The sequence below is a fragment of the Megalopta genalis genome, unplaced genomic scaffold, assembly GCF_051020955.1.
Source record: "Megalopta genalis isolate 19385.01 unplaced genomic scaffold, iyMegGena1_principal scaffold0060, whole genome shotgun sequence".
In the NCBI taxonomy this organism is placed as follows: domain Eukaryota; kingdom Metazoa; phylum Arthropoda; class Insecta; order Hymenoptera; family Halictidae; genus Megalopta; species Megalopta genalis.
In genome coordinates, this window is record NW_027476129.1 from 466,721 (window position 1) to 491,177 (window position 24,457).

The following is a 24,457-nucleotide window of genomic DNA, read 5'->3' on the forward strand; positions in this document are numbered from 1 at the left end:
ATTTTCAAAGCTGCGAAGCCTGTCCTCTTCGCACCGATAATCCATACGTTCCTACGTTCTCCTCTCTCTCTCTCTCTCTCTCTCTCTCTCTCTCTACAAAAAGGCGCGATAGAAATAAAAATTAATTGTAACTAAAGAAAAAAGAAAAAAAATGTGTTACCTTTCGATTTCATTAGCCACATCCAAAATACATGAACTTCGCTCAAACAACAATGATAGTGAATCTTCTCTTTCGAAGTTCGCGTCCATCAATGAAGCCTGCATGTTACGTGGTATTCTTCATACATCGGTCCCGCGATCAATGAATTGAATTTGGGACAGCCGAGATATTCCAAATTGAAACTGCGAACTCCTACTTTATTTAAAATATCCTTTTCAATATGCCCCCCTTTGTACGCGACGACGGGATCCTTGTAGTCTCGAACGAAATTTTTTATAATAATGCCAATGTCCTCTTGTTGATAATTCATTTTCCCCTGGAAATTTTTAAATGGAATCCCGTGTACGAAATTCGAGACATGCCATGCAGACTTCTGATCGCTTCTGGATAAATCCATGTAGCGAACGCGCAATTCGAATTCAAATAATTCATATTCAGCGGTATGAGCATTTACGATGGCTAATTCTTTACAATTAAATTTGTTGGCTACGAAGAAACCGTCCATATCGACAATAAAATCTATTGCGGGCATCTTAAACGTAAACTTACTTTTTGCAAAATATATGTCTATAGCAACACGCACCTTTCCACTGTTCGACAACGATTTAATTTGCTCCGCGTTATGCTTCATCTATTTATTAACATGCACGCACGCGCACTTCACTATCCACAACGTCGTAAAAATGCAAGCGCATCTTCTCTAATCTACCCCTCTCTCTCTCGCTCACTCCCTCCAAAACATTTCCTAAAATGTAAAAATGCAAGCGCGATAAAAAAAAACGCCACATGATTAAATTCGATAAGACAAGAAGACCGCTTAGAAATCGTCTCCAGACTCGTTACAAATGCGATGCATTCGTCGTGCGCGACGGTAACCGTTGCGACGCATCTATCCTCCATCTCTCTCCCACTCCCAAAAACCGCGCTTCGTTCATAGCGGACCAAGCGGAAGAGAGAGAGAAACTGTATCGATGCGTCTATACCCCTCTCTCACTCCACAAACCCCGCAACGTATATTATTCTTCTAACGATGACGTAGGCTATAGATTCTGCAATCCTGGTCTTGCAACCTCCTCTTCTGTCCAACCTATTGTCCCAACACAAATCATCATATTTGGAAATCTTTTTGATTAATTTCTTAAGCTTATCAGGCAAAAACTTCATTGTTACAGCAATCAGGTTTGTTTCGTTCTTCTCTTTGAGCATTTGGTAGACTTTCAGTTCCAAATCTACTTCGAAGAGGTTAAAAACAATTTCAAAGACATTTCTCAGTGCTCTTTCTCTCGCACCGTTGGAATAATCTTTATCATCTCCTTTAGTATGTAGTTCTGCTTCAGATAATCTTTGTCTCTGGCAAGCTCCTCTAATCATCGAAAGAGAGAGCAACAGAGGCAGAATAATACAAATAGTTAAAACCTTTCTAAATCTTGATCTAGAAACAGTTCTCGCGGTAGTTGTTTTGATTTAAACAAAAGTAACCATATTCTTAATTTAATGATAAAATATATGAAAGTATATACTAATTAAAGTGATATTATCCGACATAGAATAATGTCTTTAATTATAATCTTTAATCATTTTTGCTGCTGGTTAATATAGTAGATTTGATATGTTTGGATTAAATGGATTACCAGATCTATCATCTGATGCTGCTGCTCTAAAATGATTTGTTATTAAAGAAAAAATTTTCATTTTTAGTTAGATAAAAAATGTAATGGATAAACGGAAAAAAGAAAAGCTTAATCAACCTTTGGAAACATTAAGAAAGAAATTGCCTGAAGATTTTAGATAGGAGCTGCTGTGGGTAAAGTAGATTGTTTTCTTTTTCTTTTTTTCTTTTTTTTTTGAGGATCTGATTACAGGTAGTAGAGGATTCAGTATAAAGTCTTTACAGGAAAGTTGCAAGCAATATGCCCAACAAGTTAATCAGTCGAAGAAAGGCTCATGTTTGGGTAATGCTTTAAAAGGAGAATATGAAAACTTTGTGAATATATTCCACACATTGAATTTACTGCAGAAGACGTTGAAAATATGGGTTCCGGTCCAGAAATAAGAAATCTAAAGTTGAAAAATGTTCTATGCGGAAGTCCTGAAATTGAAGGAAAAATGATATATGAAAAGTATGGCGCAAAAATTAGGTAAGGTAGATCCAGGTGGTAATATTATTTATATGATGAATTACAGGAATCATTTTGTACCACTTCTTAGTAATATTGAAAAAAAAATAAAGAGAAGCATGAAAGTTTCTAGAGAGGAAGCTAGTGTTAATGTGATAGATTCAAACTCGAACAATATTTCCAAATCTTTCATTTCTATGCAACTACGAGATATTAAAAATAACTCGCACAAACAAAGTGGTCATTCAAGGAGTACAAGTAAGGAAAATCGTGAAATTGATGCAAGCTCTAGAAAACGTAAACATACTGTTACGGACAAAGATAGTAAGGTACCAAAAAGTGGGCACATTGATATAAATGATACTAGCAATGGGGATTCGGAATTTCTTAATGATTTCCAAGATGGATCTAGACGGGATGGATTGAGTAATGCTTATCAACGTATTCCTCATCAATTGATTGGACTTATGTATCAATTAGACTTGTCGATTCTTTGCTTACTAAGGAAGTCCATATATAAACATAAATATCCTTCATTATCGTTAGCGTTTGAAAAGTCTGATATTGATAAGTTTAGTAACATTGTTCTTTGCTACGAGAAGAAATCTATTCATCTAGAAATTGAAAATGTAGACAAATATTATACAGATAATAATATTAGTTATGCCAGATTATTTACTAAAGAAAATCGAAGATTCTCTATGAATAATTACCTTAATAGTTTTGTTAAACATCTAATCTCTAAGACAGATGATTTATCAAATGATATAGAATACCTTGTTATCTATACTAATTCAAGCTTGAATCTTGCGAAAGGAAACAGATCAAAAAGGGGACGATTTAAAAACTTATATCCGTTTAAATTTGATAGCATGGAAGAACGTGATATCATATTAAGAGACTTTTTCTTTACAAATGATAATATACAAGGGCGTGGTTTTTATCAATTTGCGCAAGATAAAATAATAAGAGATGAACTTTTAAAGCGATTAGAATTTTCGTCTGCTATGCAGACAGTTATAAAAGATAGGAAATATTCCCGGAAAGAAATAAAAGAAGCATTTTTGGATAAATTAGTATTTGCAGTTAATCAACCTAATAGAGAAGAATTGAACAGCATTATATCAAAAGTGAAATGGGAAAAAATAGTAAAGTTCACGACGGTTATGTAGCATTACAAAAAATTGTGTTACGTGATTTAATAGCTTCAGAAAAAGATGGAAAACTTGGAAGTTATATATCTGAAATTACATATGGATCCAATTTATTAATGTCCTTCTTATACAATATGTTCTTGCGTAAAAACATGTTTCTCATCAATTTTGAGGAAAGAAACTATGGCATATCTGTTGACGTCACTATCAATTATAAAGATAGCATTACTTGTATAAAGCTTCATAATACAAATAATAGTATTGGTTATTATCAGTTATTTCCTCCTAAACGGCAGGAGAAAAAGAATACATTTTCTGTGAATAAGTGCTTCGCTCTTTTCATTGAAAAATTAGAAAAGGATGAAAATATAAAATATTTTGTCATCTATACTAATGCAGACCTAAATCTTACAGAAGAAAAGAAATTCAAATATGAACGATCTAAAAATTTTTATCCTTTACAATTTAATAACATAAATATTAAAAAAAAGGATATAAGATTTTAAAAGATTGTTTTTGTATAAATGAAAATGGTCTTTATCAATTTTCGCAAAAAGAAATGACAAGGCTTTTAAATTTGTTAAAACTGCCACCTTTTTGGCAGAAAGAAAAAGAAGAAGGAAGACTTTCTGGCGAGAGTGAAAAAGAAATAAAAGAGAAATTTTTAGATAGACTAATATTTGCAGTTAATCAGTATGACAAGGAAGCATTGAACAGTGTTATTAGAAATGGGATAGATGAGGGTAATGTTCCATATAATTGCGAAGAATTACATGAAATAGCGTTACGTTGGTTAGAATCTCATGAATTTGGCCCTATTACTAAGGGAATAATGGAAAATTTTTTGGGAGATATAAAATATAATAGGTCTAGTTATCAGGAAATTGTAGAAAATATTGACGAAGAAATCAAATTTGCCAGAAGTGTAGTTGGCAGAGAAGGAATATCTGCATTTTATCAATTTTTAAGTTTCTTAATTAAGGGAGAAGGGAAAATATGTCTGGAGAGGTACTAAAGAAGGAAAGAATAAATTTAGCTACTATGTCGAGTATTTTGCATGTGACAGGAGCTAACGCTGCAAAAGCCTTTAAAGACCTATATGACCTATGGTTTGATGAAGAAGGAAGTAAAACACAATATCTAAAAACTCTAGACAAAGAAGAGATAAATCAAAGTAATATTTCCAGTATTTTGAGTGGAGCAGGAGCTAACGCTGCAAAAGCCTTTAAAGACCTATATGACCTTTTGTTCGATGAAGAAGGAAGTAAAACACAATATCTAGAAACTTTAGACAGAGAGGAGATAAATCAAAGTAATATTTCTAGTATTTTAAGTGGAGCAGGAGCTAACGCTGCAAAAGCCTTTAAAGACTTACATATCTTTTGGTTTGATGAAGAAGGAAGTAAAACACAATGTTTAAAAACTCTGGAGAAAGAAGGAATAAATCTAACTAATATTTCCAGTATTTTGAATGTAGCAGGAGCTAATGCTGCAAAAGCTTTTAAAGGCTTATATGATCTTTGGTTTAATGAAGAAGGAGGTAAAACACAATATTTAAAAACGTTAGAAAAGGAAGGGATACGTCTATCTAATATTTTCAGTATTTTACATGGAGCAAGAGCTAAAGCTCCTGAAACTTTTAAAAATTTATATGATCTTTGGTTTGATAAGGAAAGAAACAAAAGACTATATATAAAAACTTTAGAAAACGAGAAGATAAATCTGTCTAATATGTCCAGTATTTTGAATGGTGCAGGAGCTAACGCTGCAGAAGCTTTTAAAGATTTATATGACTCTTGGTTTGATGCAAGAGGAAATCAAACACAGCGTTTAAAACATTTTATTGAAGGCGAAGATGAGGGAAGTAACTTTACGTTGCATAACTTGTCTAGCATATTAAGTAGAGCAGGAGGCAAGGCTAAAGGTGCTTTTCAAGAGTAGCACAGCGTTTGTTTTAATAGCAAAGGACAAATAACAGAGCTTTTAGAGGACTTCTACAACGCAGGTTTTAGACCAAGTAACTTATCCTCTATACTATGTGGACCAGGAGCTCATGCTTCTTTTACTTTGAAACAACTGCATAATATTTCTTTTAATAAGAAAAGAAAGAAAACACAGCTTTTAAAGGATTTTTACAATGTGGGTTTTAGGCCGTGCAATTTATGTGGTATATTGAGTGCAGCAGCGAATAGTTTAAAAGAATTTCATGATTTTTGTTTTATAAACGAAACAAAAAAGTATTTGAATCGTTTCTTAATTGAGAAGAAAGGTTTTACACCAAAAAATTTATCTAAAATATTGCATGGAGCAGCAACTAAGATTTGTTCTGCTTTAAAAGATTTTCATGATATCTGTTTTGATGGGAATGGAAACAAAACACAACTTTTAAATGATTTCCATAAAACAGGCTTAATGCCATGCAATTTATCTAACATATTATCCATGACAGGAGATAATGCTACTTCCATTTTAAGAAATTTCCATAAATCTTGTTTTAATAAAGAAAATTGTTTAAATCATTTCTTAGCTGAGAAAGAGCTTTTTATGCCAAAGGATTTATCTAAGATTTTATATGGAGGAGGACTTGGTACTTGCCATACTTTTGAAAAGTTGCATGATCTTTGCTTTGATAAGGCAGGAAATAAAACAGATTATTTAAATAATCTTATAAAAAATAGCTCGCCGAATGCGATACTTAATATACTATATAAAAAAGTACAATTAACCAATGTAATTCCTTTAAGAGTTCGAAAACGTGAAATTGAAGAAGCACAGCAAACATGCAGGCCGTAGCAATCTTTGCCAAAACAATTGGTTAAAGGAGCAATTAATTTTATAATCCACGAGTTCGCTCTTGATTTTTCTGCTTGTGAAAACACCTGAAATTCATCTAAATCATTTAATAGTGGAAACAGTTATTTCTTCCTTGAGCCTTTTTGACCTTATAAAAACATAAAGTTAATTATTGTCGATGAAGAGCATGATTCGTCTTTTAAATAAGAACAGGAAATTATATACATACAATGCTCGAGATATGGCGATAATTTTAGCCAAATTTGAAAATATTCCGATCATTTTATCATCGACTTCTCCACTGTTTGAAAGGACCCATCATGTTAATAACGGGAATTGCAATCACGTGATGTTAACTAAGCGATTTGATGATGCAAATGGAACAGGCTATTAACGATACCTACAAGGAAGGGCTTTCTCCCACAATAATATGTTAATTTTGTTATATAGAAGAGGATAATTTTTTTATTTTTGTTAATTTTTTAAAGATTATTTGAGTAGTCTCACCGAAATATTTGTTTATAATAATAGATTTTAATTGTTAATTCGTCCACCGATAAGTTAAGATAGAGTTTGAATAAAGTTTATATATTGGGAAAAATAACGCTTTTTTTCCACCTTCACCGACGCGAACCCCAGTGTTACACTTGTCTAAACTGCAGAGGAAAGACGCAACTAGCAAGCAATTCGTAAAATTGTAGATATGAAATTCGGCAGGGAGCGAACAGCTCGCTTTGCCAGTCCAGTTCTCTATAAGCGCATTTCCTCTCTGTCCGACTACCTTGCGCTCTATACGTGTATTTTCGATTGGTCTGGTTCCCTAGCGTCTAATACGTCCATTTTAAGTCTGAACGTCTTACGAGCTCATCTCAACATCTTTAAGACACTTGAAATATGTTTTTGTAGGTGTCGGTACATTTCTGACGTGTTGTGTTTACAAGGCCTAGATGAGAATGCGTTATCGGGCAGCAGGGATAGCAAGATTCTGCAGAAAAGGCACATATTACAACAAACATTTGATGAATTAATCAAGTTTTTTGTTTTTATTACCCATACATATATACTATTACTAATTTAATAATTGACATAACTTTGACATAACACTACATGTAATCCCTATTTCTACATTTCCTACAAATGGTCTGCAAACGACCTCTAATAATGAATAAACGTGCAGACGATTTTTATTATTGTCATTGAAATTACTGATTTCACCCTTGACTCATCCTCGACCTCTGTCCTTGCCGCATCATATTTAAACTTTTGCCTCGTCGCATCATCTTCAAAACGAAATGTTAGATATATTAAGGGACCTGAACACTATGAAATTGAAAAAAAAATCGAATTTTTCTTGTCTAACGTAGCAGTTTAAATGTTAAAAATAAATTACAAAATATTCCAGCCTTTTAAAAAAATTGCTTTTATAAATAAGAAGCCTATAGCTGATTCGTACACGTGCGTGCCGTAGTGTTAACATATGAAAAATTACGATCGGAAACTTTAAACACATTTCTCTTAAAACAATGTTTTTAAAAACGGTGTGCAAAATATCTCGAGATTAGATCAACCGATTACCTCGAACTTTTGCAGATGCCTTTAGTATAATATATATATTAGACACTGACGATCCGTGTCTTTCTAATTTCTAATAATTTTAGAAATTATGAAGAAAAAAAACATACACAGCAGAGCAGAGCAGAGCAGAGAAGAGCAGAGCAGAGAAGAGAAGAGCAGACCAGAGCAGAGCAGAGAAGAGCAGAGCAGAGCAGAGCAGAGAAGAGCAGAGTAGAGCAGAGAATAGCATAGAAGAGCAGAAACATCAGAGCAGAGCAGAGAAGAGAAGAGCAGACCAGAGCAGAGCAGAGAAGAGCAGAGCAGAGCAGAGCAGAGGAGAGCAGAGCAGAGCAGAGCAGTGCAGAGAAGAACAGAGCAGAGCAGAGCAGTGCAGGGAAGAGCAGAGAAGAGCAGAGAAGAGCAGAGAAGAGTAGAGCAGAGCAGAGAAGAGCAGAGCAGAGCAGAGCGGAGAAGAGCAGAGCAAAGCAGAGCAGAGAAGAGCAGAGAAGAGCAGAGAAGAGTAGAGCAGAGCAGAGAAGAGCAGAGCAGAGCAGAGCGGAGAAGAGCAGAGCAAAGCAGAGCAGAGAAGAGCAGAGAAGAGCAGAGAAGAGTAGAGCAGAGCAGAGAAGAGCAGAGCAGAGCAGAGCGGAGAAGAGCAGAGCAAAGCAGAGCAGAGAAGAGCAGAGAAGAGCAGAGCACAGCAGAGCAGGGAAGAGCAGAGAAGAACAGCGCAGAGCAGAGCAGTGCAGGGAAGAGCAGAGCAGAGCAGCGCAGAACAGAGCAGAGCAGAGCAGAGCAGAGCAGAGAAGAGCAGAGCAGAGCACAGAAGAGCAAGCAGAGAAGAGCAGAGCAGAGCAGTGCAGAGCAGAGCACAGAAGAGCAGAGAAGAACAGCGCAGAGCAGAGCAGTGCAGGGAAGAGCAGAGCAGAGCAGAGAACAGCAGAGAAAAGCAGAGCAGAGCAGAGCAGAGCAGAGAAGAGCAGAGCAGAGCAGAGAAGAGCAGAGCAGAGAAGAGAAGAGAAGAGAAGAGCAGAGCAGAGAAGAGCGGAGAAGAGCAGAGGAAAGCAGAGAAGAGCAGAGAAAAGCAGAGAAGAGCAGAGAAGAGGAGACAGATCAGAGCAGAGCAGAGTAGATCAGAGCGGAGAAGAGCAGAGGAAAGCAGAGGAGTGCAGAGAAGAGCAGAGAAGAGCAGACAGATCAGAGCAGAGCAGAGTAGAGCAGAACAGAGCAGAGCGGAGAAGAGCAGAGAATAGCAGAGAAGAGCAGACAGATCAGAGCAGAGCAGAGTAGAGCAGAACAGAGCAGAGAAGAGCAGAGAAGAGCGGAGAAGAGCATAGAAGAGCAGAGAAAAGCAGAGAAGAGCAGAGAACATCAGAGAAGAGCAGAGCAGAGCACAGCAGAGAAGAGCAGAGGAGACCTGAGCAGGGCAGAGCAGAGCAGATCAGAAAAGAGAAGAGCAGAGCAGAGCACAGAAGAGCAGAGAAGAGCAGAGCAGAGCAGAGAAGAGCAGAGCACAGCAGAGCATGGAAGAGCAGAGAAGAGCAGAGAAGTGCAGACAGATCAGAGTAGAGCAGAGTAGTGCAGAGCAGAGCAAAGCAGAGAATAGCAGAGAAGAGCAGAAAGATCAGAGCAGAGCAGAGAAGAGAAGGGCAGGCCAGAGCATAGCAGAGCAGAGCAGGGAAGAGCAGATCAGAGCAGAGAAGAGCAGTGCAGAGCAGAGCAGAGCAGTGCGGTGCAGAGAAGAACAGAGCAGAGCAGTGCAGGGAAGAGCAGAGCAGAGCAGAGAAGAGCAGAGAAGAGTAGAGCAGAGCAGGGAAGAGCAGTGCAGAGCAGAGCGGAGAAGAGCAGAGCAAAGCAGAGCAGAGAAGAGCAGAGAAGAGCATAGAAGAGCAGAGAAAAGCAGAGAAGAGCAGAGAACATCAGAGAAGAGCAGAGCAGAGCACAGCAGAGAAGAGCAGAGGAGACATGAGCAGGGCAGAGCAGAGCAAATCAGAAAAGAGAAGAGCAGAGCAGAGCACAGAAGAGCAGAGAAGAGTAGAGCAGAGCAGAGAAGAGCAGTGCAGAGCAGAGCAGAGCAGTGCGGTGCAGAGAAGAACAGAGCAGAGCAGTGCAGGGAAGAGCAGAGCAGAGCAGAGAATAGCAGAGAAGAGTAGAGCAGAGCAGGGAAGAGCAGATCAGAGCAGAGCGGAGAAGAGCAGAGCAAAGCAGAGCAGAGAAGAGCAGAGAAGAGCATAGAAGAGCAGAGAAAAGCAGAGAAGAGCAGAGAACATCAGAGAAGAGCAGAGCAGAGCACAGCAGAGAAGAGCAGAGGAGACCTGAGCAGGGCAGAGCAGAGCAAATCAGAAAAGAGAAGAGCAGAGCAGAGCACAGAAGAGCAGAGAAGAGCAGAGCAGAGCAGAGAAGAGCAGAGCACAGCAGAGCATGGAAGAGCAGAGAAGAGCAGAGAAGTGCAGACAGATCAGAGTAGAGCGGAGTAGAGCAGAACAGAGCAAAGCAGAGAATAGCAGAGAAGAGCAGAAAGATCAGAGCAGAGCAGAGAAGAGAAGAGCAGGCCAGAGCATAGCAGAGCAGAGCAGGGAAGAGCAGATCAGAGCAGAGAAGAGCAGTGCAGAGCAGAGCAGAGCAGTGCGGTGCAGAGAAGAACAGAGCAGAGCAGTGCAGGGAAGAGCAGAGCAGTGCAGGGAAGAGCAGAGCAGAGCAGAGAAGAGCAGAGAAGAGCAGAGCAGAGCAGAGCACAGCTGAGAAGAGCAGAGAAGAGCAGGCCAGAGCAGAGCAGAGCAGAGCAGTGCAGAGCGGAGGAGAGCAGAGAGGAGCAGAGCAGAGCACAGCAGAGCAGACAAGAGCAGATCAGAGGAGAGCAGAGCAGAGGAGAGCAGAGCAGAGGAGTGCAGAGCAGAGTAGAGCAGAGCAGAGAAGAGCACAGCAGAGCAGAGAAGAGCAGAGCAGAGCATAGGAGATCAGAGCAGAGTAGTGCGGAGCAGAACAGACCAGGGAACAGCAGAGCAGATCAGAGCACAGAAGAGCAGAGAAGAGCAGACAGATCAGAGCAGAGCAGATTAGATCAGAGCGGAGAAGAGCAGAGGAAAGCAGAGGAGTGCAGAGAAGAGCAGAGAAGAGCAGACAGATCAGAGCAGAGCAGAGTAGAGCAGGACACAGCAGAGCAGAGCAGAGTAGAGCAGGACACAGCAGAGCAGAGCAGAGAAGAGCAGACCAGAGCAGAGCAGAGCACTGAACAGCAGAGCAGAGAAGAGCAGAGCAGTGCAGAGCAGAGCAGAGAAGAGCAGAGAAGAGCAGAGAAGAGCAGACAGATCAGAGCAGAGCAGAGTAGAGCAGAACAGAGCAGAGCAGAGCACAGAAGAGCAGGCCAGAGCAGAGTAGAGCAGAGTAGAGCGGAGCACTGAAGAGCAGAGCAGAGAAGAGAAGAGCAGACCAGAGCACTGCAGAGAAGAGCAGAGCAGAGCAGAGGAGAGCAGAGCAGAGCAGAGCAGAGCAGAGAAGAGCAGAGCAGAGAATAGCAGAGAAGAGCAGACAGATCAGAGCATAGCAGAGTAGAGCAGAACAGAGCAGAGCAGAGCAGAGAAGAGCAGGCCAGAGCAGAGCAGAGCACTGAAGAGCAGAGCAGGGCAGTGCAGAGCAGAGCAGAGAAGAGCAGTGCAGAGCACTGAAGAGCAGAGCAGAGCAGTGCAGAGCAGAGCAGAGAAGAGCAGAGAAGAGCAGAGCGGAGAAGAGCAGAGAATAGCAGAGAAGAGCAGACAGATCAGAGCAGAGCAGAGTACAGCAGAACAGAGCAGAGCAGAGCAGAGAAGAGCAGGCCAGAGCAGAGCAGAGCAGAGCAGTGCAGAGCAGAGCAGAGAAGAGCAGAGAAGAGCAGAGCAGAGCAGAGAAGAGCATTGGAGAGCAGAGCAGAGCAGAGAAGAGAAGAGCAGAGAAGAGCAGAGGAGAGCAGGGAAGAGCAGGGAAGAGCAGAGAAGAGCAGAGAAGAGCAGAGAAGAGCGGAGAAGAGCATAGAAGAGCAGAGAAGAGAAGAGAAGAGCAGAGAACATCAGAGAAGAGCAAAGCAGAGCACAGCAGAGAAGAGCAGGGGAGACCAGAGCAGGGCAGAGCAGACAGATCAGAGTAGAGCAGAGTAGAGCAGAACAGAGCAGAGCAGAGAATAGCAGAGAAGAGCAGAAAGATCAGAGCAGAGCAGAGAAGAGAAGAGCAGGCCGGAGCATAGCAGAGCAGAACAGGGAAGAGCAGTTCAGAGCAGAGAAGAGCAGTGCAGAGCAGAGCAGAGCAGAGCAGTGCAGAGAAGAACAGAGCAGAGCAGAGCAGTGCAGGGAAGAGCAGAGCAGAGCATAGAAGGGCAGAGAAGAGCAGAGCAGTGCAGAGCAGAGCAGAGAAGAGCAGAGAAGAGCAGAGAAGAGCAGACAGATCAGAGCAGAGCAGAGTAGAGCAGAACAGAGCAGAGCAGAGCACAGAAGAGCAGGCCAGAGCAGAGTAGAGCAGAGTAGAGCGGAGCACTGAAGAGCAGAGCAGAGAAGAGAAGAGCAGACCAGAGCACTGCAGAGAAGAGCAGAGCAGAGCAGAGGAGAGCAGAGCAGAGCAGAGCAGAGCAGAGAAGAGCAGAGCAGAGAATAGCAGAGAAGAGCAGACAGATCAGAGCATAGCAGAGTAGAGCAGAACAGAGCAGAGCAGAGCAGAGAAGAGCAGGCCAGAGCAGAGCAGAGCACTGAAGAGCAGAGCAGGGCAGTGCAGAGCAGAGCAGAGAAGAGCAGAGCACTGAAGAGCAGAGCAGAGCAGTGCAGAGCAGAGCAGAGAAGAGCAGAGAAGAGCAGAGCGGAGAAGAGCAGAGAATAGCAGAGAAGAGCAGACAGATCAGAGCAGAGCAGAGTAGAGCAGAACAGAGCAGAGCAGAGCAGAGAAGAGCAGGCCAGAGCAGAGCAGAGCAGAGCAGTGCAGAGCAGAGCAGAGAAGAGCAGAGAAGAGCAGAGCAGAGCAGAGAAGAGCATTGGAGAGCAGAGCAGAGCAGAGAAGAGAAGAGCAGAGAAGAGGAGAGGAGAGCAGGGAAGAGCAGGGAAGAGCAGAGAAGAGCAGAGAAGAGCAGAGAAGAGCGGAGAAGAGCATAGAAGAGCAGAGAAGAGAAGAGAAGAGCAGAGAACATCAGAGAAGAGCAAAGCAGAGCACAGCAGAGAAGAGCAGGGGAGACCAGAGCAGGGCAGAGCAGACAGATCAGAGTAGAGCAGAGTAGAGCAGAACAGAGCAGAGCAGAGAATAGCAGAGAAGAGCAGAAAGATCAGAGCAGAGCAGAGAAGAGAAGAGCAGGCCGGAGCATAGCAGAGCAGAACAGGGAAGAGCAGTTCAGAGCAGAGAAGAGCAGTGCAGAGCAGAGCAGAGCAGAGCAGTGCAGAGAAGAACAGAGCAGAGCAGAGCAGTGCAGGGAAGAGCAGAGCAGAGCATAGAAGGGCAGAGAAGAGCAGAGCAGAGCATAGAAGAGCGGAGAAGAGTAGAGCAGAGCAGAGAAGAGCAGAGCAGAGCAGAGCGGAGAAGAGCAGAGCAAAGCAGAGCAGAGAAGAGCAAACAGATCAGAGCAGAGCAGAGTAGAGCAGAACAGGGCAGAGCAGAGCAGAGCAGAGAAGAGCAGAGCAGAGCAGCGCAGGGAAGAGCAGAGAAGAACAGCGCAGAGCAGAGCAGTGCAGGGAAGAGCAGAGCAGATCAGCACAGAACAGAGCAGAGCAGACCAGAGAACAGCAGAGCAGAGCAGAGCAGAGAAGAGCAGAGCAGAGAAGAGCAGAGCAGAGAAGAGCAGAGCAGAGCAGAGCAGAGAAGAGCACAGCAGAGCAGAGCGGAGATGAGCAGAGCAGAGCAGAGAACAGCAGAGCAGAGAAGATCTGAGAAGAGGAGAGCAGAGAAAAGCAGAGAAGTGAAGAGCAGAGGAGAGCAGAGAAGAGCAGAGCAGAGCACAGCAGAGCAGACAAGAGCAGAGCAGAGGAGAGCAGAGCAGAGGAGAGCAGAGCAGAGGAGTGCAGAGCTAAGTAGAGCAGAGCAGAGAAGAGCAAAGCAGAGCAGAGCATAGGAGATCAGAGCAGAGTAGAGCGGAGCAGAGCAGACCAGGGAACAGCAGAGCAGATCAGAGCAGCGAAGAGCAGAGCAGAGATGAGCAGCGAAGAGCAGAGCAGAGAATAGCAGAGAAAAACAGAGCAGAGAAGAGCATAGAAGAGCAGAACAGAGAGGGCAGAGAAGAGAAGAGGAGAGCAGAGAAGAGAAGACCAGAGCAGAGCAGACCCGCGAAGAGCAGACCAGAGAAGAGTAGAGATGAGCAGAGCAGAGCAGAGAAGAGAAGACCAGAGCAGAGAATAGCAGACCAGAGAACAGCAGAGCAGTGCAGAGCAGAGCAGAGAAGAGCAGAGCAGTGAAGAGCAGAGCAGAGCGGGGATGAGCAGAGCAGAGCAGAGCAGAGCCGAGCAGAGCAGAGCAGAGAAGAGCAGAGAAGAGCAGAGCAGAGAAGAGCAGAGCAGTGAAGAGCAGAGCAGAGCAGTGCAGAGCAGAGCAGGGAAGAGCAGAGCAGAACAGAGAAGGGCAGACCAGAGCAGAGAAGGGCAGAGCAGAGCAGAGCAGAGCAGAGAAGAGCAGAGCAGAGAAGAGCAGAGCAGAGCAGTGCAGAAAAGAGCAGAGCAGAGCAGGGCGGAGAAAAGAGCAGAGCAGAGCAGAGCAGAGAAGAGTAGAGCAGAGAAGAGAAGAGCAGAGCAGATCAGAGCAGAGCAGAGTAGAGCAGAGCAGAGAAGAGCACAGCAGAGCAGAGAAGAGCAGAGCAGAGCAGAGCAGAGAAGAGCAGAGAAGAGCAGATCAAAGACGAGCAGAGCAGAGCAGTGCAGAGCAGAGCAGGGAAGAGCAGAGCAGAGCAGAGAAGAGCAGACCAGAGCAGAGAAGGGCAGAGCAGAGAGGGCAGAGAAGAGAAGACCAGAGCAGAGCAGAGCAGTCCAGAGAACAGCAGAGCAGTGCAGAGCAGAGAAGAGCAGAGCAGAGAAGAGCAGAGCAGAGCAGAGCAGAGCAGAGCAGAGAAGAGCAGAGCAGAGCAGAGAAGAGCAGAGCAGTGAAGAGCAGAGCAGAGCAGTGCAGAGCAGAGCAGGGAAGAGCAGAGCAGAACAGAGAAGAGCAGACCAGAGCAGAGAAGGGCAGAGCAGAGCAGAGCAGAGCAGAGAAGAGCAGAGCAGAGAAGAGCAGAGCAGAGCAGAGCAGAGCAGAAAAGAGCAGAGCAGAGCAGGGCGGAGAAAAGAGCAGAGCAGAGCAGAGCAGAGAAGAGTAGAGCAGAGAAGAGAAGAGCAGAGCAGAGCAGATCAGAGCAGAGCAGAGTAGAGCAGAGCAGCGAAGAGCAGAGAAGTGCAGAGCAGAGCATAGGAGATCAGAGCAGAAAAGAGCGGAGCAGAGCAGACCAGGGAACAGCAGAGCAGAGAATAGCAGATAAGAGCAGAGCAGAGAAGAGCAGAGCAGAGAAGAGCAGAGCAGAGCAGAGCAGAGAAGAGCAGAGAAGAGCAGAGCAGAGACGAGCAGAGCAGAGCAGTGCAGAGCAGAGCAGGGAAGAGCAGAGCAGAGCAGAGAAGAGCAGAGCAGAGCAGAGCGGAGAAGAGCAGAGCAAAGCAGAGCAGAGAAGAGCAAACAGATCAGAGCAGAGCAGAGTAGAGCAGAACAGGGCAGAGCAGAGCAGAGCAGAGAAGAGCAGAGCACAGCAGAGCAGGGAAGAGCAGAGAAGAACAGCGCAGAGCAGAGCAGTGCAGGGAAGAGCAGAGCAGATCAGCACAGAACAGAGCAGAGCAGAGCAGAGAAGAGCAGAGCAGACCAGAGAACAGCAGAGCAGAGCTGAGCAGAGAAGAGCAGAGCAGAGAAGAGCAGAGCAGAGCAGAGCAGAGCAGAGAAGAGCAGAGCAGAGCAGAGCGGAGATGAGCAGAGCAGAGCAGAGAAGAGCAGAGAAGAGCAGAGCAGAGAACAGCAGAGCAGAGAAGATCTGAGAAGAGGAGAGCAGAGAAAAGAAGAGAAGTGAAGAGCAGAGGAGAGCAGAGAAGAGCAGAGCAGAGCACAGCAGAGCAGACAAGAGCAGATCAGAGGAGAGCAGAGCAGAGGAGAGCAGAGCAGAGGAGTGCAGAGCTGAGTAGAGCAGAGCAGAGAAGAGCACTGCAGAGCAGAGAAGAGCAGAGCAGAGCAGAGCATAGGAGATCAGAGCAGAGCAGAGCAGAGCAGAGCAGAGCAGAGCAGAGAAGAGCAGAGAAGTGCAGAGCAGAGCAGATCAGAGAAGAGCAGAGCAGAGAAGAGCAGAGCAGAGCAGAGCAGAGCAGAAAAGAGCAGAGCAGAGCAGGGCGGAGAAAAGAGCAGAGCAGAGCAGAGCAGAGAAGAGTAGAGCAGTGAAGAGAAGAGCAGAGCAGATCAGAGCAGAGCAGAGTAGAGCAGAGCAGAGAAGAGCACAGCAGAGCAGAGAAGAGCAGAGCAGTGCAGAGCAGAGCATAGAAGATCAGAGCAGAGAAGAGCGGAGCAGAGCGGACCAGGGAACAGCAGAGCAGAGAATAGCAGAGAAGAGCAGAGCAGAGAAGAGCAGAGCAGAGAAGAGCAGAGCAGAGCAGAGCAGAGAAGAGCAGAGAAGAGCAGTGCAGAGACGAGCAGAGCAGAGCAGTGCAGAGCAGAGCAGAGAAGAGCAGAGCAGAGAAGAGCAGAGCAGAGAAGAGCAGACCAGAGCAGAGAAGGGCAGAGCAGAGAGGGCAGAGAAGAGAAGACCAGAGCAGAGAAGGGCAGAGCAGAGAGGGCAGAGAAGAGAAGACCAGAGCAGAGCAGAGCAGTCCAGAGAACAGCAGAGCAGTGCAGAGCAGAGAAGAGCAGAGCAGAGAAGAGCAGAGCAGAGCAGAGCAGAGCAGAGCAGAGCAGAGCAGAGCAGAGAAGAACAGAGCAGAGCAGAGCAGAGAAGAGCAGAGCAGAGAAGAGCAGAGCAGTGAAGAGCAGAGCAGAGCAGTGCAGAGCAGAGCAGGGAAGAGAAGAGCAGAGCAGAGAAGAGCAGAGCAGTGAAGAGCAGAGCAGAGCAGTGCAGAGCAGAGCAGGGAAGAGCAGAGCAGAACAGAGAAGAGCAGACCAGAGCAGAGAAGGGCAGAGCAGAGCAGAGCAGAGCAGAGAAGAGCAGAGCAGAGAAGTGCAGGGCAGAGCAGAGCAGAGCAGAAAAGAGCAGAGCAGAGCAGGGCGGAGAAAATAGCAGAGCAGAGCAGAGCAGAGAAGAGTAGTGCAGAGAAGAGAAGAGCAGAGCAGATCAGAGCAGAGCAGAGTAGAGCAGAGCAGAGAAGAGCAGAGAAGAGCAGAGAAGAGCAGAGCAGAGACGAGCAGAGCAGAGCAGTGCAGAGCAGAGCAGGGAAGAGCAGAGCAGAGCAGAGAAGAGCAGAGCAGAGCAGAGAAGAGCAGAGAAGAGCAGAGCAGAGCAGAGAAGAGCATTGCAGAGCAGAGCAGAGCAGAGAAGAGAAGAGCAGAGAAGAGCAGAGGAGTGCAGGGAAGAGCAGGGAAGAGCAGAGAAGAGCAGAGAAGAGCAGAGAAGAGCGGAGAAGAGCATAGAAGAGCAGAGAACATCAGAGAAGAGCAAAGCAGAGCACAGCAGAGAAGAACAGGGGAGACCAGAGCAGGGCAGAGCAGACAGATCAGAGTAGAGCAGAGTAGAGTAGAACAGAGCAGAGCAGAGAATAGCAGAGAAGAGCAGAAAGATCAGAGCAGAGCAGAGAAGAGAAGAGCAGGCCGGAGCATAGCAGAGCAGAACAGGGAAGAGCAGTTCAGAGCAGAGAAGAGCAGTGCAGAGCAGAGCAGAGCAGAGCAGTGCAGAGGAGAACAGAGCAGAGCACAGCAGTGCAGGGAAGAGCAGAGCAGAGCATAGAAGAGCAGAGAAGAGCAGAGCAGAGCATAGAAGAGCAGAGAAGAGTAGAGCAGAGCAGAGAAGAGCAGAGCAGAGCAGAGCGGAGAAGAGCAGAGCAAAGCAGAGCAGAGAAGAGCAAACAGATCAGAGCAGAGCAGAGTAGAGCAGAACAGGGCAGAGCAGAGCAGAGCAGAGAAGAGCAGAGCACAGCAGAGCAGGGAAGAGCAGAGAAGAACAGCGCAGAGCAGAGCAGTGCAGGGAAGAGCAGAGCAGATCAGCACAGAACAGAGCAGAGCAGAGCAGAGAAGAGCAGAGCAGACCAGAGAACAGCAGAGCAGAGCTGAGCAGAGAAGAGCAGAGCAGAGAAGAGCAGAGCAGAGCAGAGCAGAGAAGTGCAGAGCAGAGCAGAGCGGAGATGAGCAGAGCAGAGCAGAGAAGAGCAGAGAAGAGCAGAGCAGAGAACAGCAGAGCAGAGAAGATCTGAGAAGAGGAGAGCAGAGAAAAGAAGAGAAGTGAAGAGCAGAGGAGAGCAGAGAAGAGCAGAGCAGAGCACAGCAGAGCAGACAAGAGCAGATCAGAGGAGAGCAGAGCAGAGGAGAGCAGAGCAGAGGAGTGCAGAGCTGAGTAGAGCAGAGCAGAGAAGAGCACTGCAGAGCAGGGAAGAGCAGAGCAGAGCAGAGCATAGGAGATCAGAGCAGAGCAGAGCAGAGCAGAGCAGAGCAGAGCAGAGCAGAGAAGAGCAGAGAAGAGCAGAGCAGAGCAGATCAGAGAAGAGCAGAGCAGAGAAGAGCAGAGCAGAGCAGAGCAGAGCAGAAAAGAGCAGAGCAGAGCAGGGCGGAGAAAAGAGCAGAGCAGAGCAGAGCAGAGAAGAGTAGAGCAGTGAAGAGAAGAGCAGAGCAGATCAGAGCAGAGCAGAGTAGAGCAGAGCAGAGAAGAGCACAGCAGAGCAGAGAAGAGCAGAGCAGTGCAGAGCAGAGCATAGAAGATCAGAGCAGAGAAGAGCGGAGCAGAGCGGACCAGGGAACAGCAGAGCAGAGAATAGCAGAGAAGAGCAGAGCAGAGAAGAGCAGAGCAGAGAAGAGCAGAGCAGAGCAGAGCAGAGAAGAGCAGAGAAGAGCAGTGCAGAGACGAGCAGAGCAGAGCAGTGCAGAGCAGAGCAGAGAAGAGCAGAGCAGAGAAGAGCAGAGCAGAGCAGAGCAGAGAAGAGCAGACCAGAGCAGAGAAGGGCAGAGCAGAGAGGGCAGAGAAGAGAAGACCAGAGCAGAGAAGGGCAGAGCAGAGAGGGCAGAGAAGAGAAGACCAGAGCAGAGCAGAGCAGTCCAGAGAACAGCAGAGCAGTGCAGAGCAGAGAAGAGCAAAGCAGAGAAGAGCAGAGCAGAGCAGAGCAGAGCAGAGCAGAGCAGAGCAGAGCAGAGCAGAGCAGAGCAGAGCAGAGAAGAGCAGAGCAGAGAAGAGCAGAGCAGTGAAGAGCAGAGCAGAGCAGTGCAGAGCAGAGCAGGGAAGAGAAGAGCAGAGCAGAGAAGAGCAGAGCAGTGAAGAGCAGAGCAGAGCAGTGCAGAGCAGAGCAGGGAAGAGCAGAGCAGAACAGAGAAGAGCAGACCAGAGCAGAGAAGGGCAGAGCAGAGCAGAGCAGAGCAGAGAAGAGCAGAGCAGAGAAGTGCAGAGCAGAGCAGAGCAGAGCAGAAAAGAGCAGAGCAGAGCAGGGCGGAGAAAATAGCAGAGCAGAGCAGAGCAGAGAAGAGTAGTGCAGAGAAGAGAAGAGCAGAGCAGATCAGTGCAGAGCAGAGTAGAGCAGAGCAGCAAAGAGCAGAGCAGTGCAGAGCAGAGCATAGGAGATCAGAGCAGAGAAGAGCGGAGCAGAGCAGACCAGGGAACAGCAGAGCAGAGAATAGCAGAGAAGAGCAGAGCAGAGAAGAGCAGAGCAGAGAAGAGCAGAGCAGAGCAGAGCAGAGAAGAGCAGAGAAGAGCAGAGCAGAGACGAGCAGAGCAGAGCAGTGCAGAGCAGAGCAGGGAAGAGCAGAGCAGAGCAGAGAAGAGCAGACCAGAGCAGAGAAGGGCAGAGCAGAGAGGGCAGAGAAGAGAAGAGGAGAGCAGAGAAGAGAAGACCAGAGCAGAGCAGAGAAGAGCAGAGCAGAGTAGAGCAGAGCAGAGAAGAGCAGAGCGGAGAAGAGCAGAGCAGAGAAGAGTAGAGCAGAGAAGAGAAGAGCAGAGCAGATCAGAGCAGAGCAGAGCAGAGTAGAGCAGAGCAGAGAAGAGCACAGCAGAGCGGAGCAGAGCAGACCAGGGAACAGCAGAGCAGAGCAGAGAAGAGCAGAGCAGTGCAGAGCAGAGCATAGGAGATCAGAGCAGAGAAGAGCGGAGCAGAGCAGACCAGGGAACAGCAGAGCAGAGAATAGCAGAGAAGAGCAGAGCAGAGAAGAGCAGAGCAGAGACGAGCAGAGCAGAGCAGTGCAGAGCAGAGCAGAGAAGAGCAGAGCAGAGCAGAGCAGAGAAGAGCAGAGAAGAGCAGATCGGAGACGAGCAGAGCAGAGCAGTGCAGAGCAGAGCAGGGAAGAGCAGAGCAGAGCAGAGAAGAGCAGACCAGGGCAGAGAAGGGCAGAGCAGAGAGGGCAGAGAAGAGAAGACCAGAGCAGAGCAGAGCAGTCCAGAGAACAGCAGAGCAGTGCAGAGCAGAGAAGAGCAGAGCAGAGAAGAGCAGAGCAGAGCAGAGAAGAGCATTGCAGAGCAGAGCAGAGCAGAGAAGAGAAGAGCAGAGAAGAGCAGAGCAGAGCAGTGCAGAGCAGAGCAGGGAAGAGCAGAGCAGAACAGAGAAGAGCAGACCAGAGCAGAGAAGGGCAGAGCAGAGCAGAGCAGAGCAGAGAAGAGCAGAGCAGAGAAGAGCAGAGCAGAGCAGAGCAGAGCAGAAAAGAGCAGAGCAGAGCAGGGCGGAGAAAAGAGCAGAGCAGAGCAGAGCAGAGAAGAGAAGAGCAGGCCGGAGCATAGCAGAGCAGAACAGGGAAGAGCAGTTCAGAGCAGAGAAGAGCAGTGCAGAGCAGAGCAGAGCAGAGCAGTGCAGAGGAGAACAGAGCAGAGCAGAGCAGTGCAGGGAAGAGCAGAGCAGAGCATAGAAGAGCAGAGAAGAGCAGAGCAGAGCATAGAAGAGCAGAGAAGAGTAGAGCAGAGCAGAGAAGAGCAGAGCAGAGCAGAGCGGAGAAGAGCAGAGCAAAGCAGAGCAGAGAAGAGCAAACAGATCAGAGCAGAGCAGAGTAGACCAGAACAGGGCAGAGCAGAGCAGAGCAGGGAAGAGCAGAGCAGAGCAGAGAAGAGCAGAGCAGAGCAGAGCAGTGCAGGGAAGAGCAGAGCAGATCAGCACAGAACAGAGCAGAGCAGAGCAGAGAAGAGCAGAGAAGAGCAGAGCAGAGCAGAGAAGAGCATTGCAGAGCAGAGCAGAGCAGAGAAGAGAAGAGCAGAGAAGAGCAGAGGAGTGCAGGGAAGAGCAGGGAAGAGCTGAGAAGAGCAGAGAAGAGCAGAGAAGAGCGGAGAAGAGCATAGAAGAGCAGAGAACATCAGAGAAGAGCAAAGCAGAGCACAGCAGAGAAGAACAGGGGAGACCAGAGCAGGGCAGAGCAGACAGATCAGAGTAGAGCAGAGTAGAGTAGAACAGAGCAGAGCAGAGAATAGCAGAGAAGAGCAGAAAGATCAGAGCAGAGCAGAGAAGAGAAGAGCAGGCCGGAGCATAGCAGAGCAGAACAGGGAAGAGCAGTTCAGAGCAGAGAAGAGCAGTGCAGAGCAGAGCAGAGCAGAGCAGTGCAGAGGAGAACAGAGCAGAGCAGAGCAGTGCAGGGAAGAGCAGAGCAGAGCATAGAAGAGCAGAGAAGAGCAGAGCAGAGCATAGAAGAGCAGAGAAGAGTAGAGCAGAGCAGAGAAGAGCAGAGCAGAGCAGAGCAGAGAAGAGCAGAGCAGAGCAGAGCGGAGATGAGCAGAGCAGAGCAGAGAAGAGCAGAGAAGAGCAGAGCAGAGAACAGCAGAGCAGAGTAGATCTGAGAAGAGGAGAGCAGAGAAAAGAAGAGAAGTGAAGAGCAGAGGAGAGCAGAGAAGAGCAGAGCAGAGCACAGCATAGGAGATCAGAGCAGAGTAGAGCGGAGCAGAGCAGATCAGGGAACAGCAGAGCAGATCAGAGCAGCGAAGAGCAGAGCAGAGAAGAGCAGCGAAGAGCAGAGCAGAGAATAGCAGAGAAAAACAGAGCAGAGAAGAGCATAGAAGAGCAGAGCAGAGAGGGCAGAGAAGAGAAGAGGAGAGCAGAGAAGAGAAGACCAGAGCAGAGCAGACCCGCGAAGAGCAGACCAGAGAAGAGTAGAGATGAGCAGAGCAGAGCAGAGAAGAGAAGACCAGAGCAGAGAAGAGCAGACCAGAGAACAGCAGAGCAGTGCAGAGCAGAGCAGAAAAGAGCAGAGCAGAGCAGGGCGGAGAAAAGAGCAGAGCAGAGCAGAGCAGAGAAGAGTAGAGCAGTGAAGAGAAGTGCAGAGCAGAGCAGATCAGAGAAGAGCAGAGCAGAGAAGAGCAGAGCAGAGCAGAGCAGAGCAGAAAAGAGCAGAGCAGAGCAGGGCGGAGAAAAGAGCAGAGCAGAGCAGAGCAGAGAAGAGTAGAGCAGTGAAGAGAAGAGCAGAGCAGATCAGAGCAGAGCAGAGTAGAGCAGAGCAGAGAAGAGCACAGCAGAGCAGAGAAGAGCAGAGCAGTGCAGAGCAGAGCATAGAAGATCAGAGCAGAGAAGAGCGGAGCAGAGCGGACCAGGGAACAGCAGAGCAGAGAATAGCAGAGAAGAGCAGAGCAGAGAAGAGCAGAGCAGAGAAGAGCAGAGCAGAGAAGAGCAGAGCAGAGCAGAGCAGAGAAGAGCAGAGAAGAGCAGTGCAGAGACGAGCAGAGCAGAGCAGTGCAGAGCAGAGCAGAGAAGAGCAGAGCAGAGAAGAGCAGAGCAGAGAAGAGCAGACCAGAGCAGAGAAGGGCAGAGCAGAGAGGGCAGAGAAGAGAAGACCAGAGCAGAGAAGGGCAGAGCAGAGAGGGCAGAGAAGAGAAGACCAGAGCAGAGCAGAGCAGTCCAGAGAACAGCAGAGCAGTGCAGAGCAGAGAAGAGCAGAGCAGAGAAGAGCAGAGCAGAGCAGAGCAGAGCAGAGCAGAGAAGAACAGAGCAGAGCAGAGCAGAGAAGAGCAGAGCAGAGAAGAGCAGAGCAGTGAAGAGCAGAGCAGAGCAGTGCAGAGCAGAGCAGGGAAGAGAAGAGCAGAGCAGAGAAGAGCAGAGCAGTGAAGAGCAGAGCAGAGCAGTGCAGAGCAGAGCAGGGAAGAGCAGAGCAGAACAGAGAAGAGCAGACCAGAGCAGAGAAGGGCAGAGCAGAGCAGAGCAGAGCAGAGAAGAGCAGAGCAGAGAAGTGCAGAGCAGAGCAGAGCAGAGCAGAAAAGAGCAGAGCAGGGCGGAGAAAATAGCAGAGCAGAGCAGAGCAGAGAAGAGTAGTGCAGAGAAGAGAAGAGCAGAGCAGATCAGAGCAGAGCAGAGTAGAGCAGAGCAGAGAAGAGCAGAGAAGAGCAGAGAAGAGCAGAGCAGAGACGAGCAGAGCAGAGCAGTGCAGAGCAGAGCAGGGAAGAGCAGAGCAGAGCAGAGAAGAGCAGAGCAGAGCAGAGAAGAGCAGAGAAGAGCAGAGCAGAGCAGAGAAGAGCATTGCAGAGCAGAGCAGAGCAGAGAAGAGAAGAGCAGAGAAGAGCAGAGGAGTGCAGGGAAGAGCAGGGAAGAGCAGAGAAGAGCAGAGAAGAGCAGAGAAGAGCGGAGAAGAGCATAGAAGAGCAGAGAACATCAGAGAAGAGCAAAGCAGAGCACAGCAGAGAAGAACAGGGGAGACCAGAGCAGGGCAGAGCAGACAGATCAGAGTAGAGCAGAGTAGAGTAGAACAGAGCAGAGCAGAGAATAGCAGAGAAGAGCAGAAAGATCAGAGCAGAGCAGAGAAGAGAAGAGCAGGCCGGAGCATAGCAGAGCAGAACAGGGAAGAGCAGTTCAGAGCAGAGAAGAGCAGTGCAGAGCAGAGCAGAGCAGAGCAGTGCAGAGGAGAACAGAGCAGAGCAGAGCAGTGCAGGGAAGAGCAGAGCAGAGCATAGAAGAGCAGAGAAGAGCAGAGCAGAGCATAGAAGAGCAGAGAAGAGTAGAGCAGAGCAGAGAAGAGCAGAGCAGAGCAGAGCGGAGAAGAGCAGAGCAAAGCAGAGCAGAGAAGAGCAAACAGATCAGAGCAGAGCAGAGTAGAGCAGAACAGGGCAGAGCAGAGCAGAGCAGAGAAGAGCAGAGCACAGCAGAGCAGGGAAGAGCAGAGAAGAACAGCGCAGAGCAGAGCAGTGCAGGGAAGAGCAGAGCAGATCAGCACAGAACAGAGCAGAGCAGAGCAGAGAAGAGCAGAGCAGACCAGAGAACAGCAGAGCAGAGCTGAGCAGAGAAGAGCAGAGCAGAGAAGAGCAGAGCAGAGCAGAGCAGAGAAGTGCAGAGCAGAGCAGAGCGGAGATGAGCAGAGCAGAGCAGAGAAGAGCAGAGAAGAGCAGAGCAGAGAACAGCAGAGCAGAGAAGATCTGAGAAGAGGAGAGCAGAGAAAAGAAGAGAAGTGAAGAGCAGAGGAGAGCAGAGAAGAGCAGAGCAGAGCACAGCAGAGCAGACAAGAGCAGATCAGAGGAGAGCAGAGCAGAGGAGAGCAGAGCAGAGGAGTGCAGAGCTGAGTAGAGCAGAGCAGAGAAGAGCACTGCAGAGCAGAGAAGAGCAGAGCAGAGCAGAGCATAGGAGATCAGAGCAGAGCAGAGCAGAGCAGAGCAGAGCAGAGCAGAG